Source organism: Ambystoma mexicanum, chromosome 9, assembly GCF_040938575.1.
Source record: "Ambystoma mexicanum isolate Mex_15411 chromosome 9, UKY_AmexF1_1, whole genome shotgun sequence".
NCBI classification, from domain to species: Eukaryota; Metazoa; Chordata; class Amphibia; order Caudata; family Ambystomatidae; genus Ambystoma; species Ambystoma mexicanum.
The window spans coordinates 242,267,505-242,286,149 of NC_090931.1; the positions used below are offsets into that span (position 1 = coordinate 242,267,505).

Genomic DNA, 18,645 nt, shown 5'->3' on the forward strand with positions numbered 1-18,645 from the left:
TGAACTTGGTAATGTAAGACAAGAGATCCCTCTGCCCTTGATGGACTTCTAACAATTCTTCACAGGCCATATACTTGATTTCTGGCCTTTCAAAGGCTTGCTTACATTTTTCAAGGAATGCTCTCCAATCCCGTAGAACGGGGTCATCAGCAGTAACCAAGGGACTAGCCCAAGCCAGAGCATTCCCCGTCAAGTTGGAAACCACAAAGCCAACCTTACTAAGATCAGTGGAAAAAGTTGTTGGATGAAAGACAAATTGTACATTACAGGCTTCAATAAATTCCTTGAGATGTTTTGATGATCTGTCATACTTTCCTGACGACAGTGGCATGGGAGGGAGGTCTGTACTGTGAGGTTCCCAGTTAGCCACTAACTGGCGGAGCACAGTATTCTCTGCCTTGATATTCTGCATCTCCTGATTTAAATTCTGTACTTCCATATTGTGGGACTGAACTGCCGCAACCAGCTCTTGGACCTGTTCGGCCGTAGCCATTGCGGGAGATATTGGGCGTTGCAAGCTGTCAGGTATGTCAACCTCAATGTCTGATTCTGAACTCTCACACCCTTCCTCACCTGAGGATTCGGTCTTGGGTGACTTCTTCTTCTTTCTTTCTCGTACTGTGGATTTAATTTTATGCAGATATGGCCGACCACGGACCAACGCCACAATGGTTATCGGAAATATCCGGAAACCAGAGGCCCCAGATCTGCAGCCGCCGAAAGGGGAAAAAGCCGCACGGGCAAAAAACCCCAAAGTGCCTTCCAAGGGACAGACGCGATGATTCTCCGGATATACAGATGAGTGGCCAATCCGATAAATAGGGACTTCCAACACCATAAACGTAGAAGAAAGAAGAGCAATGTATCCAGGAATCCGGATTGCAGATTCCAAGGGTAAACAGAAAGAGGAAAAAGGTAACAAGCATGTAATGAAGCCCAGAGAGCTTGGTAAAAGACGAAAGCAGGGCGAACAGAGAAACGCCAGAAAGGGAGAGCTGCGGAGGAGAGCCAGGAGAGAGAGGTAAGGAGAAACAGAAGGCAGTACCTGGAGAATAGGGCAGGAGTACTGAAGAAAAATGGGGCTCAGCAAAGCCAAGGGAAATTCACAGTGAGCACTGGCAACAAAGTGGAAACAGTAACACAGTTGCAACGCGATCTCCGCCGGCTGGAAACACCTGAAAAAGCCGGCGGCGGCCATGATGAAAAGAAACACTAGACCGCTGCAAGCGTTGCGGTCTAACGTGATGGAATAATTCCATGGCGGCTGCGTCGCCATCGGTCCCACAATCTCACATAGAAGGGGCGCATGACAGTGGGTGTGCCTAGGTAGTCCAGTGTGTCTAAAGTATCCTGCTGGCAATGAGTGTACTCCTCTTCCAGTAATACATCTGTTCCTGGTTTCCACAAAGAATTTGGTGTCTTGATTGTGTTCCCACTTTTTAGTGTAGCCTTCCTGTTATTACCAGAGGGCGTGTGGGGGACTCAGTCTGTCTGCGTACACAAGACACCCCCACCTGGTCTGTTGACTCCCTGGTTGAAAACTGTGGCTCCGACAGGTCTCCCACATGGCCTCCCCCATTTTGGCCTGCCTCCCACTTCCACAGGGTACTACACTACAAAAAGATAACCACTCAAAGTAATATCATTACTTAAAAACGATCATCTTAATTAAAGCAATACATCCATTCCAATTACATAACAGTCAATGTTATCATATACAATGCATTTTGGATCGTACAGATCCTTCATCAGGGAGCTGTATGGGGATGTAACACTGTCCCTTAAATTTATAGTTTTGCAGTCATTATATTAGGTTAAGCGGTTAGCTGTTTGAAGTGTATTACACTAAATGGAGGCACCCAGCACAAAGGAGAGTTTCCTTGGTCCAATTTCTATAGCAATTAGTTTCATATAGTGCAAATGTGGAGGCTAGAAAGCACCAAATACCTTATTTCTGTACACAAAGAAATATAATTATTCCTAGTATTTAGCTAAATAATCCAGTTGTGCCTACTCCACCGTTTTTGTCAGTTTCAGGTATTCATGCAACTGTGAACAAAAAAGAAAACTGGCATTTGTCTGTCACATGTCACATGCAGTCTTGATGGTTCTACTATAGGATAGAAAGACGCACACTTCAAACTAAAAAGTATAGGACAATAAGCAATTTCATATTAAGCCTTGGTCGCCAGAGACTCGTTCCATTAAATTGACAGAAGTGGCCACACAGCTTCCGCGGTCTGGAAAATTGCTGTACACTTCCCTAAAGTGTAGCTACACAGCAATTAGTAATAACCTGTTAGTTACCATTTTTGTAACTAACAAGTTATTACTACTTGCCGTGTAGCCACACTTTAGCAGTGCGTTTGTAACTAACAAGATATTCACATACTACTTGCTGTGTAGGTACACTTTAGGGCAGTATGCAGCAATTTTCCAGCCCACACATGCAGTGTGTTTGTAACTAACAAGTTCTTACTACTTGCTGTGTAGGTACGCTTTAGGGCAGTGATCAGCAATTGTCCAGATTGTGCAAGCAGTGTGACCCCTTCTGTCTATATTCATTTGATCTTTGGCTCTGTAGGATCAATTAAATGCCGGCGCCCCCTTTTTCTAATTACAGTATTTAATTGAACTTATTTTCAAAGTAGAACGGTGAGCAGGGACACCACTTCCTTTGAGTGATCTTTCCATTACATTGCCATCGGAGGCAAGCAAATGCAACACACGAAAACATAGAGGGCCTGATTTGTACAAAGATGTTTTAACATGAGAAAGTCCCATTGAAAACAGTTTTGTAAATCAGGCGAAGAGTATTCAAATTTCAGCAAATCACGATGCCAGTCAATTACAAAAAAAGCAATAGCAACACTTCACTGAGATGCGTACCGATTCATACACAGTGGATATCTACCACTTTCCATACCAATAATGTATGCTCCACTAGGTGCCATGGATAAACTCAAATCTAAAAATTATATAGAACTGTGTTATTGGCCACTTTTTTATGAACAAAATGTCTGAGTAGCGAGAAAAGTCACATTTCTGTGTTGTCGTGTGGCGTTTCCACGGCTACGTTACCATCAAAATGGCAACCAGCCAAGATTAAAATAAGAGCGTGTTCAGCAAAGGAAGTATGGACATGCTGAACTGCCAAACCATTTACTAATGCACAAGTATATGTAAATGGTCAAAAGTTCAAGATTTCCAGAAAGAAAACCTTAAGTGAAACCCTAAAATTAATTTAATAACTCTGCAATGGAAACACACTTTCATAAAAATTAAAAATGGTCTTTCATTTTTTGTATCCATAAGGTTTATTATTGTTGGGACAAATTCTCAAAACCTTTTTTGGGTGCAAATGATTAAGGGCCCGATTCATGGTATCCAGCGCAGAAAAGGCGCCGTGCACTGAGAAGGAGCGTGCGCTGTGCATGCGCCAGCTATGGTGCAAAAAAACCAATTGCACAGCACGCGTATTCATGGATTTCCAGAGGCATCACTAGCCGTGGTGCAAGGAGCATCAAGCAGCACCAGTAACACCCCCAACACGCACCCACGTGCAGTAAAAAGCCAGCGAAATGCCTAACAATGCACCAAGCCTCCGCACCATCCCTTGTCCAGTGTACAGCCCCCCCAGCCAAATCGCGTGAAAACTCGTTGTGGACAGGGTACGCGCTGAGTCCGGAGTACGTGCTGAGTTTCCACGCGATTCGGCTGGGGTACGTCCGGGGTACGCACTGAGTTTCCACGCGATTTGGCTGGGGTGCGTACGGGGTACACGCTGAGTTTCCATGCGATTCGGCTGTGTTGTGTCCGGGGTACGCACTGAGTTTCCACACGATTCGGGGGTACGCAATGAGTTTCCGCACGATTCGGCTGGGGTGCGTCCGACTCCCATCAACTGTGACCACACCCCGCTGGCAGCCCACATCACATTGGATCCCCCCATCACCTGTGAAGACACCCTGCAGGCAGCCCACACCACATGGGAGCCCCATCATCTGTAAACACACCCCGCAGGCAGCCCACACAACATGGGACCCCCTCATCAACCGTGACCACACCCCACAGGCAGGCCACACCACATGGGATCCCCCAGACCCCATCACTCATGACCAAACCCTGCAGGCAGGCCACACCACATGGGACCCACCATCAACTGTGACAACACCCCGCAGGCAGAATACACCACATGGGATCTCCCCAGCCCCCATCACCCTTGACCACACCCCGCAGGCATCCCACACCACATGGGACCCCCCATTACCAGTGACCACACCCCACAGGCAGCCCACACTGCATGGGACCCCCCCAATCAACTGTGACCACACCCCTCAGGCAGGCCACATCACATGGGACCCCCCCAGCCCCCATCACCTGTGACCACCCCCTGTAGGCAGCCCACACCACATGGGACCCCATCACCCATGGCCACACCCCACAGGCAGCCCACACCACATGGGACCCCCCATCACCTGTGAACACACCCCACATGCAGCCCACACCACATGGGATCCCCCCATCACCCATGACCACACCCTGCAGGCAGCTCACACCACATGGGACCCACTCATCACCGTGACCACACCCCGCAGGCAGGTCACACCACATGGGACTCCCCATCACCCGTGATGGCAACCTGCAGGCAGGCCCCACCTCATGCCCCCCCAACACCTGTGACGGCAACCTGCAGGCAAGCCCCGCCTCATGTTCCCCCCAACACCTGTGAAGGCAACTTGCAGGCAGGATCCGCCTCATGTACCCCTCCCCCCCATCACCCATGACGGCAACCTGTAGGCAGGCCCTGCCTCAGGTCCCCTCCACCACCCAACACCAATGACAGCAACCTGTAGGCAGGCCCCCCATACTGGACACCACCTGCATGATGGATGCTGACATAGTGAAACAGGTTCACTCCAATGATGGTGTGTTCATGAACTTGCTTGCTGTGTAGTGACCCCACCCTTAACCTCCTCCTCAGCAAATATACAGCAAACAACAAAAAAACACACGCGTGGCCCACAAGCTTCTGTATCTCAGCTGATCACACCCAATTGCATACTACAAACATATCCCAATTTCCACATCACAAAAATGTATGTCAAAGTGAGGCACAACATGCAATGTGACAAGGTAATGTCAAGAATCCACATGTACATATACTCACACTGTGACAAAACACAAAGCACCCTAGATATGTGTCACAGAAACAGACATTGCAATGGAGTGTCACGGCATGACCCTCAATGAGCACACATCACCGGAACCAATAACCCCCTAAACACACGAGAGATTTCAAATGCTGGTGAAGTTCAAAGGCACACGGCATCAACCAAATTTGGTGCCAAAATAGTAAACGCATCACACTCATATCACTCACCCAAAACACCACCCTCACAAACACATAGAGGCCCAATACACATGCATGCTGCACATGTGAAATCAAATGGCAACACGGTGCACACTCGAACTTCACCCAAACACCCATACACTTCAATGCACACCAGACCATGCCCCATGTAAATGAATGTCAAACATGATTTTTGCCGGCATGTGTGCACACATGAACAACATAGGTTATCATAGTGAACACAGAACAGAGTAATGAAGTGCCAAATGTTTTAAAAAAATGGGCAACCAAACACCACTTTGATTCTGAAAATACATTAAAAAGCAGTATTGAGATCATACTCATCTACATGAAATAAATAATAAATAAATAAAACATGAAAATAAACAAAAAGTTATCTTCTCCAAATTAAAAAAAACAGTGTCTGCCCAAAAAAAGGGCAAAAAAGGGCAAAAAGGGCAAAATCCAAAATGAGGTCCATGTCCTAAATGAATATCCAAATGAAAATCACAAATAAAAAGAAATCCATAACATCATGGGTAACACAAATGGAAGAAAAAAAATCCAACTTTGTAAAAGTAGTATAGGTCCATTGTCCCAAATGCACTTTTTCAAAACACTCCATAAAATGTCATCACTAAAAATAACTATATACAAAAAGTGGGGCACAGATCAAAAACTCCAAAAAAGGGAAAAAACAAATGACACTTACACCTAAATAACTATACACAATGGCAGTGGGCTAGTCCTTCTCCTCACCATACTCCCTCATAGTCTCAGCCAGGGCATCACCGAACACTGCGTCCACTTCCCCAAGGTGGGCCTCCGCTTCCCCCTCGAGGGCTTGCAGGCACTCCAACATGCTCCTTTGAAACTCCCTACCTCAGCCCGTCTCTCTGCCCGATGCAGTGAGTTCTCCACCCTGGCCAGGGTGAGTCTAGCCTCCCGTGCCCACTGCCACTCTACCCCGATCTGCTGGCCCAAATGCTCCAACACGGAAGACATCCTTGTTGTAAGGTCTACGTTTGCCTCCTGCCTGATGGCCGATACCTGCCTCTCTGCCATCGAAAGCCCTGAGGCCTGTAGCCACCTACTCTAAGCCTGCTGCTGCCAAATAGCCCGGTGCCTACGCCTCAAGGACAGCCTCCGGGATGATGTTATACCCTGGGGCCATCGTGCACGTGCCCCACTCCTTGGTGCCTGCTCTTCCTCCATTGCCACAGCTCCTGTCACTGGCTGGATCTGCGTGGTGACCACCTCGGCTGATCCAACTTTGACTCCCGACTCTGGCAAGGATGGGATCTCCACCAGGGTTGGGACAGGTACACAGGGGGCCCTGGTGGTATCTGGGCCAGAAGACAGCAGGGAGGACGATTGGCGCACAGAGGAGGAAGACAAGGAGGGGGTCACATAAGTGGCCAGCCCACGCACCCGTTGCGAGTCCAGGAAATGTGCTACCCAGTTCAAGAGACGGCAGACCTCATTATGATGACGTGCAAACCCCTGATTGGAAGCCTGCGTATAATCACAGATGGTGCATGTCCGCGTCATGACACTACCTAGCACAGGTTCCACCCTGTCCCAAGGTTCCACCTTGTCCCAAATGGCGACATCCGCAGGTATTGGTGTTCTGTTTGCGTGGAAACATTCGCCACCTGCGGATGGGTCCAGCCTGAGGCATGCCCGCAGGTGCATAATGATGCAGTCGCAGTCCCAGGGGCAGGATCAGTCACAGACCCCTCCACGGTGACCTGTACTGGCTCCTGCCCCTGAGTCTGGACGGCACCAGTCACACCCATGTCATCACCCCGCCGGGCCCTGTGGGTTGGGCTGATGCGGCCTCCTCCTCCTCCACCAACCTGGATGCCTCCCCACCATCCACTGCATTGGAATGCCCCTGTGCTACCTCACCTGTCCCTCCCACTGCCGAGGAGCCTTCAACCAACTTCACCCTCTTGGGCCTCCCCTCATCAGCTGCGGCCATTCCCTCAGACGCGGCACCAGTCCCCTCGCTCCCTGAAGATGACATTTCCTGGGAGCGTGACTGGGCCTTGCGTCTGCGCCTAGTGGAGGCATCCCTGCTGCCTTACTCCACAGTGCCTTCTCCGCCCTCTTCTTCCATCGTTGCTGTGGATAGGGAGACATAGAACACAAACATCAGGGTACTGAACCTATGTCTGTTTTGCACAAAGCAAATGTACATGAGTGGCACTGACAAAGGTCACAACCATCATCACTGTCCACAACACACAGGTTAGTGCAATCAACACATATGCACAATCATGTCTGGCATTCTCAACAGACAATCACATCCTTGGATAAAGCACTGTCAGCACCTCAAAATTGTCAGCACCTCAAAATTGTGCATTCGCCGTACATGCATCATGGGACATACACATCTCATTCATCAGCTGACAGTCATGAAGCAGGCCATGGAGCTATCACGTCCGAGTGCACTAGAGGTCAATTTGGCAGCATGAGTCAATCACACAATCTAATGCTCAAGTGACATCCATCCCGGATTGTTTGCCAGTCACACACTCACTCTTCAGACACATGCACATATGCACCATGCATTTCCATGATGTTGCCAAAAGCACACATGTGTGACACCTCTCACATGGCCAAGTCCAGACACATGAAACCAACCACGTGCACGTTGTTACATGCTGCCGCGCATCACACATTCCTTGACAAACACCATTGTTGTTACACATGCTTGAATGGACTCACATGCAGCACTGTCTGGGACATGCACACTGACATCTGTACAAGAGACATACCAGACATAAGGCCATGGTGCACACTCCAACCATACATCAACATGCACATGCACTATGGTGGACAAGTACACATGGACACTTACCAGTTGACTCCAGATGGAGTTCCAAATCCCTGACCTGAGCATACAGCGCCGGGTAGAAGTGCTCCAAGACCCGCTTGTTGTTGGTGGTCGTCCAGCCCCGGTGCCCCTCTTGGTCCATGCCAGCCTTGAGGAAGTGCCAGGTCTTTTTGCGTGTCCTGGCTTTGAAGTCCTCCTAGCGCTTGTGGACATGGATGTAGTTGAGGGGTGCCACCCACTCCAGGTGGATGGCACCCACCATGTCCACCCAGATCTTCCTCTGTCCTTCCTTGCTGAATTGCGATGATCTGTGGAAGAGGGCATCATAATGTACCAGGACTTGCTCCACCAGGATGTCAACTTCCCTGGCTGAGAAGCTGACAGCCCTCTGCATCGCTGCCGGGGTGTTGCCACTTGCCTCCAATGATGTTGCTTCAGACATGGCAACCCCCGATGCAGGTGTGGGTGAGGCAAGGTGGTCCTGGTGCTGGGCTGTAGAGTGGTGGTCTGGCATGTCGGGAGTCTTCTGGATCAGCAGATGTGATCACAGGTCCAACGACAGGAGCTCTGGTAATAGCTGTACAGCAGGCACCAGAATTGCAGGCTATGTGGGCAGCAGGCACACACAGTGGTCAGGCAGCAGCAAATGGCACATAGGAGGCAGCTTGGGGCACTTGGAGGCAGGTAAATTGGCTTGTAGGCAGGAGCGTGGGTCCTCCGTGTTACTTGCATGGCCAGACGGAAACAGAGTGACTCCGCACGTGTGGAAACAGCGCGTTAGTAGGGATCTAGAGGAAAGGGCCTATGCGCGTAGGTTACGTGGCATGCGCTGGACGTTGGGTGTGGCGTTCAGGATCGGGATAAAGTAGTGCATAGAGGAGCATCACACGCTTGCCGAGTTATAGCAGACAGACGTGTGGACTTCGTTTCCACGCGATCTCTTCACTGCGTGTGGGCATCATGTTTTGGTGGGGGATTGCCTCAGCGCACATGTACGTGTACTTTTGAGGCTGATGATGAGTTGCGTATGCATTTTGAATTCTGTGAATGCCCCTGTGTGTCGCGTAACCCCTTATTTAACATCACTGTAGCTTACGTGTCCTTCATGTAGGTATTTCTTGTGTTGCTGGGTGCCACAGCGTACTGTGTTAGGTTTTTCCTTTACATGTGGGCTGCTGAGGGGTCATGTACACATATTTTTCATATTTGGGGTGCCTGTGTGTTACGCAGCCTGTTTATTTTTTCCCCAGGGGTTACATCGAGCCTTGCTGGGGCACACTGGTACGTTTGACATTAGGTACACTGCCCCCTTAATCAAATTGCCCATGACAATCGATATCTGCACCTCCCATTGTACCAATCCATCTGTGTAATGACTGGGAGGGCAACTAGTGGGAAGGGAGGCAAAGGTGGCTGGGGTGGCGGAGGTGGCCGAGGTGGCAGAGGGGCTCGAGGTGGCAGAGGGGCCCGAAGTGGCGAAGGTGCCCAAGGTGACACAGGTGTGTGAGGTGGCAGAGGTGTCCGGATCCGTGCAGGGAGAGCTATGCACCCCACCCAACAAGGTCAGGAAGCTGCAGGGGCAGCTGCAGCAACCACCACCCAGCCTCCAGGTCACTCAGCCAGACCTGTGTTGCTCCCCACCCCGGTCGACGGAGACGCAGGGGCAGATGCTATCCGTGCATCGAAGGGGAAGGGACATGCTGTGCAACTTCGTGGCACCAGCACCCAGGTACAGCTACCTGCAAGGGCACCTACTGTCACACCATTAGTGTGTGATGCCATAGCCCAGGCCACCAGTGCTCCAGCCCCTACTGACCCAAGTGGTCCCAGCCACTCGGGGTCTGCACGATCTCGCAAGAAGGCAAAGCGTGCAGTAGGCAAACGGGCTCAGTCCCAAGGCACGGCATAGGAGTCCCACAAGTCAAGGAAGAGGAGCTTTAGTGATGAGGAGCTCCAGGTTCTCGTCGACTATGTGCAGAAACACGAACACAACATGCTTGTGCGGGCAGGGAGCACACATACGCCTGCCCAGCGTATGGCCCACTGGCAGTCTGTTGCCGATCTTATTAACGCCTTGGGCCATGAGAGGCGCTCAGCTTCTGATGCAATGCAGCGTTGGTATGACCTCCGGCGCCGACGCAAAGATAAGATGGGTGCCATCTATGCCTCTACTCTGGTGACTGGAGGTGGGTCACCACAAGAGGATGAAGAACTCACTCCAAATAAGGAGATCATAGTTGCTATGATTGATGTGGAGCAGATCCAAGGTGTGGGAGACCTGCCAATTTATGAGGCAATGTCTGGTGAGTGGTGATGCGTGTGTGTCCAGGACATGTGTATGTTGCTTGGATGAAGTGTGATGATTGTCTGGCAGTTCTGGCTGCATTTGCATGACTGCAATGGGTGAACCATGTCATGGTGGACTGGCACGTGCTTGTTGTCCTGCAGACTGCATTCGCACAATTTGCTCCACACAGTGACAAACCCCATCACACATGCTCACTCCTTCCATGTCACTCTGTCCAGGCTCTCTTGGCCCTCTTCCTGCTCCAACCTGTGTTGGCGGATAGCCTGTGACAATCTTGCACTCCACACTCGCATGCTGTCCGCACATCTCTGACGTCTCTGAGAGGTCACCCTGCCAGCTGCACCTCCTCAGGGGTATTCTTCCTTTCCTCTAATTCCCCCAGTAGCTCACTCTCTCCAGAGGACTGCTCATACCTATGGTGGGGTACTGCAACAGCCTCTAGCAAGATTTCTGTGCCTCTACTCTCTTCCCTCTGCAACTCATCCTGACCCGGACTGTGGGGATTGTCCTTTTGTCCTGGTGCCAGGTATTGTATCTCCCTAGGACTGTGATGATGGCACTGGCTCCTAGTGGCTACGACTGTTCATTTCCAATCGCTGTGCATTGGCCACAGGACCTTATGGGTCCTGGTGCCGCAGTTCCTTCAACTCCATCTTCCCAATTTGCTTCCTACTGATGGTCTTTCATCATCCCTTTCATTCTGCCTCAGGGTCAGTTACTCCTCATAACAATTATTTGGTGGTTAATGTCCATCTTTGGCTGGGGCCTCCCTCTGGTATGGTCTCCCTGCCTCAATGGAACTAGAGGTCAACCTTCTCCAGGTCGGGAGGCACTTCTGATGCTTCCTCGTGTGTTGTGCTTTCTCTACCTCCTCTCCCCTGCTGGAGTCCTGGATGACTGAGAGAATGCACTAGTCACCTGCCCACACACTCTGATCTCTGACACGGACGTCTGAGCCACCAGTTGTACCCATGCACTGCCTTCCTGCCATCCCCCACACTCGGTGGCTGTTTACTGTATCCCTACAACCCTCTTCCAGCAATTGACACCTGATGTCTGCAAATATACTTCCACCAGCCTGCAGCATTTTCATTGCTGATCATGTACTTGTATTTCATTGGTATGCCATTCCCATTTACTGCACTGCCCACTCCCGCTTCCAATCCCAGGTCTCACCTTTACCATGTCTATTCACTCGCGTGATGTCAATGTGACCTGGCCTCATGGGATGGGTGTGTCTGGCTTCACTCTATTCCACCACCCTTGCATCATAGCACCATGTGACACTTGTGTGTATCGAGTTTGTGATTTACATGTCATGTCACATCCATTGTACATGGCTCTGGGACAGTAGTCAGCAAGGTCCTTGTCATGCAGTATTACAGTTCAAGCATGGCTATGCTACGTGGCATATCTGTCTTTGCATCTGTGAAGTTGGTGTATGAACTATGCCAGTCAGGTGCACATGTGTGTAGCAGGTGCTATGCACCATGCACTACATGTTGTATTTAGCCCTTCCACACACGTCCATGGCTGCTTTCATGCTACGTTCACTTGCATTGACACTGCGTACGTGCAGGAGTTTGTGACATGGCAGGTTGATGTGTTGCATGACGACATTGTGATGCCTATGTGTGTGGGCTATGCTATTTACATGACTCTTCATGTATTTCTTTTGTCCATGTGCAGGTGATGATGCACTGGATGCAGAGGAGGAGGTGGAGGAGAACAGGATACTGAGCCACAACCAACCACCAGTGGAGGACATGGTGTGGTAGCCCATTGAGATCCACTGGTGCTACAGGCCATCCTGGCCCTGACTCAGTCTGAGTCAGCCTCTGAGGAAGCCTTTGGCTCTGGTGGTGAAATAGTTATGGAAACCTCAGTGCTGTCGCAGGTGAGTGCATCGACTGTGGGTGCTGTTGCATCCCAAACGTCTGGAGGAGGGACGACCCATCACAGGGCCAGTCAGTGTCGGTACGTCCGTCTGTAGTGGTTACGGTTGCAGGGTCACACTCCACAGTATTGACTCCTGTTCCTGGGGCAGCTGATCAAGGGAGGGATGCCGTCCTGCAGCCACAGATGGCGTCATCACGTCAAGGGCCAGGTACCCTTCGCCCAGGCAGGCGTGGGGTCCGCCAACGCGGTGGCCGTGCGTTAGCTGGCAATACTGTGTAGGAGCAGTCCATGTATGCTGTTGCACAACAACAGGCTGCTTCATATGAGATGTTGGTTCAGGGCATGGATTGGGTGGCCAATTCCATGATACCCCCAGCAAGACAGGTGGAGCGCCAGCAGCAGGCATTGTGGTCCACATGCCACTCACACAGGCTGAACATGGTTGCCAGCAACAGGAGCCGATGGGCAGAACTGAGGTCTCTGCGCGCATCCATGGCTGCAGAGGGTTGGGCCCACAGGGAAGCCCTAAGGTCAGAGTATAGGTCCCTCAGGATTACACTGACTGCACTCGAGGCATCCAGCAGCAGGCGGTCTGAACAGCAGATGCAAATGATGACTCGTACCATCACGGAGGAACTGCGTGCATCCCGTGAGGAGTTGCATGGAGACCTCAGAGCCATCATGTTGCACATGCAAGCATCTCAGTCCCACATGGCCACTGCCATGGAGGTCCAGACCAGGGCTATACGTAGTGATCCTCTCTTACCTCTACCACATTCTGATGCAACACCAGAGAGTGGTGACAGCAGCGACAGGTCTCCCGATCCTGCTAGCCGTGCGGCCCATTAACCCATGGAGGTTAATTTATTTACATCCACAAATGTGGGTGTTGACGTGCACTCTGCACCTCCTCCCGCCTGGGTGCTCCCTCGGTCCCCCATGGGCATTTTTGATTCTTTTTTACTATTTGTTTGTCTATTGTGCATTTATGTGACAGTGTTTTGCTTTGTGTGGTAGCCAAGGGCATCCACTGTAGATTCCAGCTTTACCAAAACAGGCTTGTCTCGTGTTGGTACCCTCCTTGTTTGTGCCTTAGGGTCCAGACCCATATGCCACTCCTGCTTCCCCTTTCCATGGGATTGCAAGGAGTGCAGCGTGTAAAAGTAACTTACAGAGTGGCATTGGGCTTCCATTCTATCTGTGGGCAGTCTCAAGTCTAATCTGTTCAGTTAATTATGTACTTGTTCTGTTGATTGTTGGGCACTTTGTGATGTGTGTGTTGGCCATTTATTTCTCAGTTTGGACATTGCATGCCATGGCATGGTGTGTCAACCAGGTGAATTGAAGTGTGGCAGGGTTTAGGTGACATACCGGCATTTGTATGTGTACATTTGCATTTTGTTAGTGGCAGACTCCATCTTCCATGTGTATCTTTTGTACACAACTGATGGAGATACTTTTAGTACTAAGGGGATGCACCCAATTTAGCATTTCCAAGGACACATTCTCAGGGTGTTAAGGCTGGGATAGATGATTGTCCCTTTGTCATCATTGATTGTCACCTGGAATGTACCAGGGCTGTGTGCACTTCGCAGGGGTTGGTTTTTAGGTGAAACATTGTGCCACAAGCTGGGTACGGGCAGCATTGCCACGTGACCTTTCCCCTCCCATGCTCAGCCGCCATGCATGTGGTTGGGGATGTGGGGGCACCACCATGTCCACTGGTACGCCACACTGTGTTGCAATGTTGTGCAGGACACATGCTGCCACGATGATCCTGCACACTACTGGTGGTGCATATAGTAGCTCACCACGAGAGTGGTCAAGGGAGTGGAAGCATGGCTTTAGCACTCCGGATGTGCGCTCCCCTATGCCCTTAGTTGCAATATGGGCTGCATTGTATCTTACCTGGGGTTGTGTGGTGGGGTTCTGTATTGGCATCACCATGTAGGTGCTCAGAGGGTAGGCACTGTCCCCTGTGGAGGTGAAATGGGTTGTTAGTGCTGTGGTTTTGTCTGTGTGAGACATGCATGCATTTGCAGGCCCATTTGTACTCACCATTCAGCCATGTGTTGCCATGCCTCCCAGCTTTCAGGGCCCGGTGTAGGGGTGACATTCTGAATATGAAACTATCATGGGTGGACCCTGGATAGTTGGCATATACAGAGCTAATGATTCCCTTGGCATCACATACAACCTGCACGTTGATGGAATGCCAGTGCTTGGGATTTCGATAGATGTGCTCTGTGGCCCTAGGTGGACGTAGGGCCACATGGGTGCAATCGATGGCACCAAGCACTTTAGTGAAGTGCGCCACCCTGTGACGGTCCTGGACCATGGCCTGCCTTTCTGCGGGTGTTCTGGGCATGTATATGTGCCTGCAGACTGAGGAGCGTGCAGTCATGATTGCCAACCCCTGGTGTAGGCAGAGTGACTGCGTGGCCTGTGAGATGTCCCTCGACTATGGCAGTTGTGCACTGGAATGACCAAGTGGCCAATAAATGCAGTACATTGAGCACCTTTTCCAAGGGGCTCAGTGCCTGGGAGCACAGGGTGGGTAATGCGAGTTCATCTTCCCACTCCTTGACCAGGTCTAATATGGTATGAGGTGGAAACCTATACCTGCCATAGACCTGGTCATCAGGCATCCCAAAAAGGCTGGACCTGGGTAAACAAATGCGTGCCCTGGCTATCCTCCTCCTGCGGTGTCCCACGATCACGGCTGCAAAAAATAGTACATTCATTGTAGCTGTATATGCGTGCTGGCCTTTGCGCACACTTTTATGCATTGTTTTTAGTGCGCGGTGACGCCTATGCCAGCTTTCGCGTGGCGGATGTGTTTCTGGTTTAGCACGTCTTTTTCTGCGTGCCGGAGAGCCCTGTTCAATTCCATGAATACGTGTTGTTAGTGCGCCTGTGGGCGTTGCAAGTATTTTACTGTGGTACTTCCCACGTAACACCCACATTTACGCTTGTTGTTCCCCATTCCACATGTTCCGCCCCCTTTTTAGGTGACTGCGCTAGATGGTATGCACCTTCGCTGGGTGTCTCGCGCAAGGCGTTCGTGGTGTCGCAGTGACGTGTTGGACCCACGCGGATTCAGCGCAAGTCTCCGGTAAGCCACACGCAATGAGTTCCATGAATCGATAAACGAGCGCCTGAGCGTGTTTTGCACGCAAGTGCCTGTTTTTCAGCGCTATTTTATTTCATGAATCGGGGCCTAAATGTTCTGGTGCATCTCACCAATTGCACAAAAAAAGCGCCCCATTCTGAAAGGGTATTGGAATGTCTGCCCTATAAATGGCACAAAGACCCTCATTTACATCATTTGCACATTTGCACAAGTCAGGGGGTGTTTCTGTGCACTTTAAAGTGCATCCCATATTCAAAAATAGATGCTCTTTAAAACGGGCAGAATCAAAGACATTCATATGCACCTGTTTGGAACAAGCAAAGGAGTATGCATATTGTGTGACAGGATCATTCCTGAACCTGTGAAGAGTTTTTATTAAAGTTGAACTCTCTCTCACTTTCATTTCTATCCCTTAAAAAGGGATAGAAATATCTTTTTCTTTTTTTAGCATTTCACAGGGACAGGGCCTTAAGAACGTTTGAAATGTGCTCCCAGTACCCAAACGGCTGCTGGGAGCATGCATCGCAAGCACGCTTCCAAAACGAATGTATGCAAGGCAGGCATGTTTTGTGCTGCTGTCCAGCCCCCCTGAAAAGCGCAGGTCACCTTGGAGTATAAGAAAATCATGTTTGGGCTATACCTAGGTGTGCTGCGCACAGAGCATGAAAAAGTCTAATATGGACCGCCACTTGGGTGAGTGCATACAGGTTGGCCCACAGTCTGTTACTTAGTGTATAAAGGTTTGTAATACACCTTACACAGGTCTATGCGATGTTCAATGTGCATCCATACAGTTATAGTCATCACAATGACTCAAGAATTAAAGCAGTAGGTCAAGGTGGTGCAGCTATTCAGGTGGATTGTTTAATTGATGTAAAAGCTTATGTTATTGAGAGCGAGCGGACCGCCAAATCAGTTTAGGCTTCCTCTAAAAATGGAGCCTCATATTCTCTACCAACACAATAGGGTCCAAATCGTTTAAAGAAAAATATACATAGTGCTACCCAGACAATATATGAATTGTGCTCCATAATGATTATGAAAATACATCACCATTTATCTTGAACGAGTGGCAGAATAAGAAACACTCTCTGCATTTCAGGCTGTCAAGCATCCAATTATCAGTATGTATTCTAGCCCAGCCCTGATAAGGACCTTTACTGGGTCGAAACACGTGTTGGCTTGTCGGCGAAATAACTGTATATAGGCTGGAGGAAACTAACAATCTTGAAATTAACAAGAGGCTTGAGAGATATACTATCTAGACGTGGATATATGGACTTTCAGTGATCAATATATGGGTTTTTCTGATCAGACTCAATTTGAATTTGTGTATTGAGGACACAACAATGGTATATGCCAGAACAGAATAGTTTAAATCCATTAAACAATCCACCTGAATAGCTGCACCACCTTAATCTGCTGCTTTAATTATTGAGACGGGTGTCTCTGCCCCAACTTTCAGTGCTATGCAGATGACACCCAGCTCATTTTCCGGCTACCCTCGGCCTCCTCCTCCTCTCCTCATCTCTGATTGTCTTCTATCCAGGAGTGGTGTGCTGCCAATGACCTCTGCCTTTATGCCAGTAAGACTGAGATTCTACTCATCGGGACACCCACTCCCTCCTTCCCTGCAGCTCTCTGGACGGACTCTCTTGGCCCTCTTCCTGCTCCCACCTGCAAGGCTAAAAACCTTGGGGCCATCTTTGATTCCACACTCTCCTTCTCTCCTCACATCTCTGACGTCTCTAAGAAGTCTCACTACCATCTGCACCTCCTCAGAGGTATTCTTCCTTTTCTCTCCTTCCCCCAGAAGCTCACTGTCTCCAGATCCCTGGTTCTCTCCAGGCTGGACTATTGTAATAGCCTCTATCTAAATCTGCCTGCTTCTACTCTCCGCCCTCTGCAACTGATCCAGAACAGGACTGCGAGACTTGTCCTTGGTCTCAAACCCAGGGATTGTATCTCTCCAGGACTGAAATCTCTCCACTGGCTCCCAGTGGCTGCGAGGATTAAGTTCAAGACCCTCTTCATTGTCCACAAGGCCTTCTGGGGCCTGGGGCCGCAATACCTTCATCTATCTCTGCCTAAATATCTTCCTTCTCATGCTCTTCGCTCATCCGCCTCCAACTCCCTCAGGGTCAGTCGCTTCTCCAGGCAACGAGTTGGTGGTAGATCTCTCTCTTCGGCTGGGGCCTCCCTCTGGAACAGCCTTCTTGCCTCCCTGAAACTTGAGGAGAATCATCTCTGGTTCCGGAAGCACCTCAAAACCCTCCTCTTTGCTTCTGCTTTCTCTCCCCCTCTCCCCTGCTGACTTCCTGGCTGAATCTGCGCTGGTTACCTGGCTATCCTTCTGATCTCGGGCCCAGGCACTGCCAGTTGCACACCTGCACTGCCTCCCTGGCAACCCCCACACATGGGGACTGTTTTCTGTATCCCTTCAGTCCCCCTACCAGCACTTTTGTCTGCACTTACCTTGCGCTTGCCACCAGCTGGCCGTTTTTTATTTATCTTATTTATTCTACTATCCTATGTACTGCACTTTCCCCCACGCACTTTCCCCTTTCCCCCTTCCCATGCACTTGAGCGATCTGAATGACACCTGGCCTAGTAAGATCGTTGTCTGTCTTCCCTTTGTTCGCCCTCCCTTGCCTCGTCCTGCCTTGAAACACTTGTGTATAGGCGTGTTATAAATGACTTATCATATCATATCATTGAGTCATTGTGACTATAAATGTATGGGTGCACATTGAACATAGACCTGTGCATGGTGCAAGGTGTATTACAAACCTTTATACATCTTGGAGAATAAGGTGTCCTGAACATTTCTAAAGCTAACACAAACCACATAAGCGCCACCTCTGCGCCTTTTTCATTCGCGTTCGTTTCTGAGAATCTGCCCCAATGAGTCCATTTTCACTCAAGGAATAATGCACTTTCGGCCAGTGCTGTTTTGCGGCTGCTGCCCGTGCATCCGACAAATCCTTCTATTCCAGTAGCAGGAATCACATCCTGGACACACAAAGCTTTTTCCTGAGTTGAAGGTTTCCCCGATGACAATGACGAGGGAGTTCAGTCCCGAGGAAAGCGAATGAAAATAAAGTATCCTT

General features: G+C 49.9%; 1 protein-coding gene across 1 annotated transcript in view; it reads left to right on the forward strand.

The window, feature by feature from the left end:
* Window positions 1-18,645, forward strand: part of ROBO4 (roundabout guidance receptor 4) — a 969,314-nt gene that overhangs the window by 61,941 nt on the left and 888,728 nt on the right. The gene's annotated exons all lie outside the window — the stretch shown is intronic.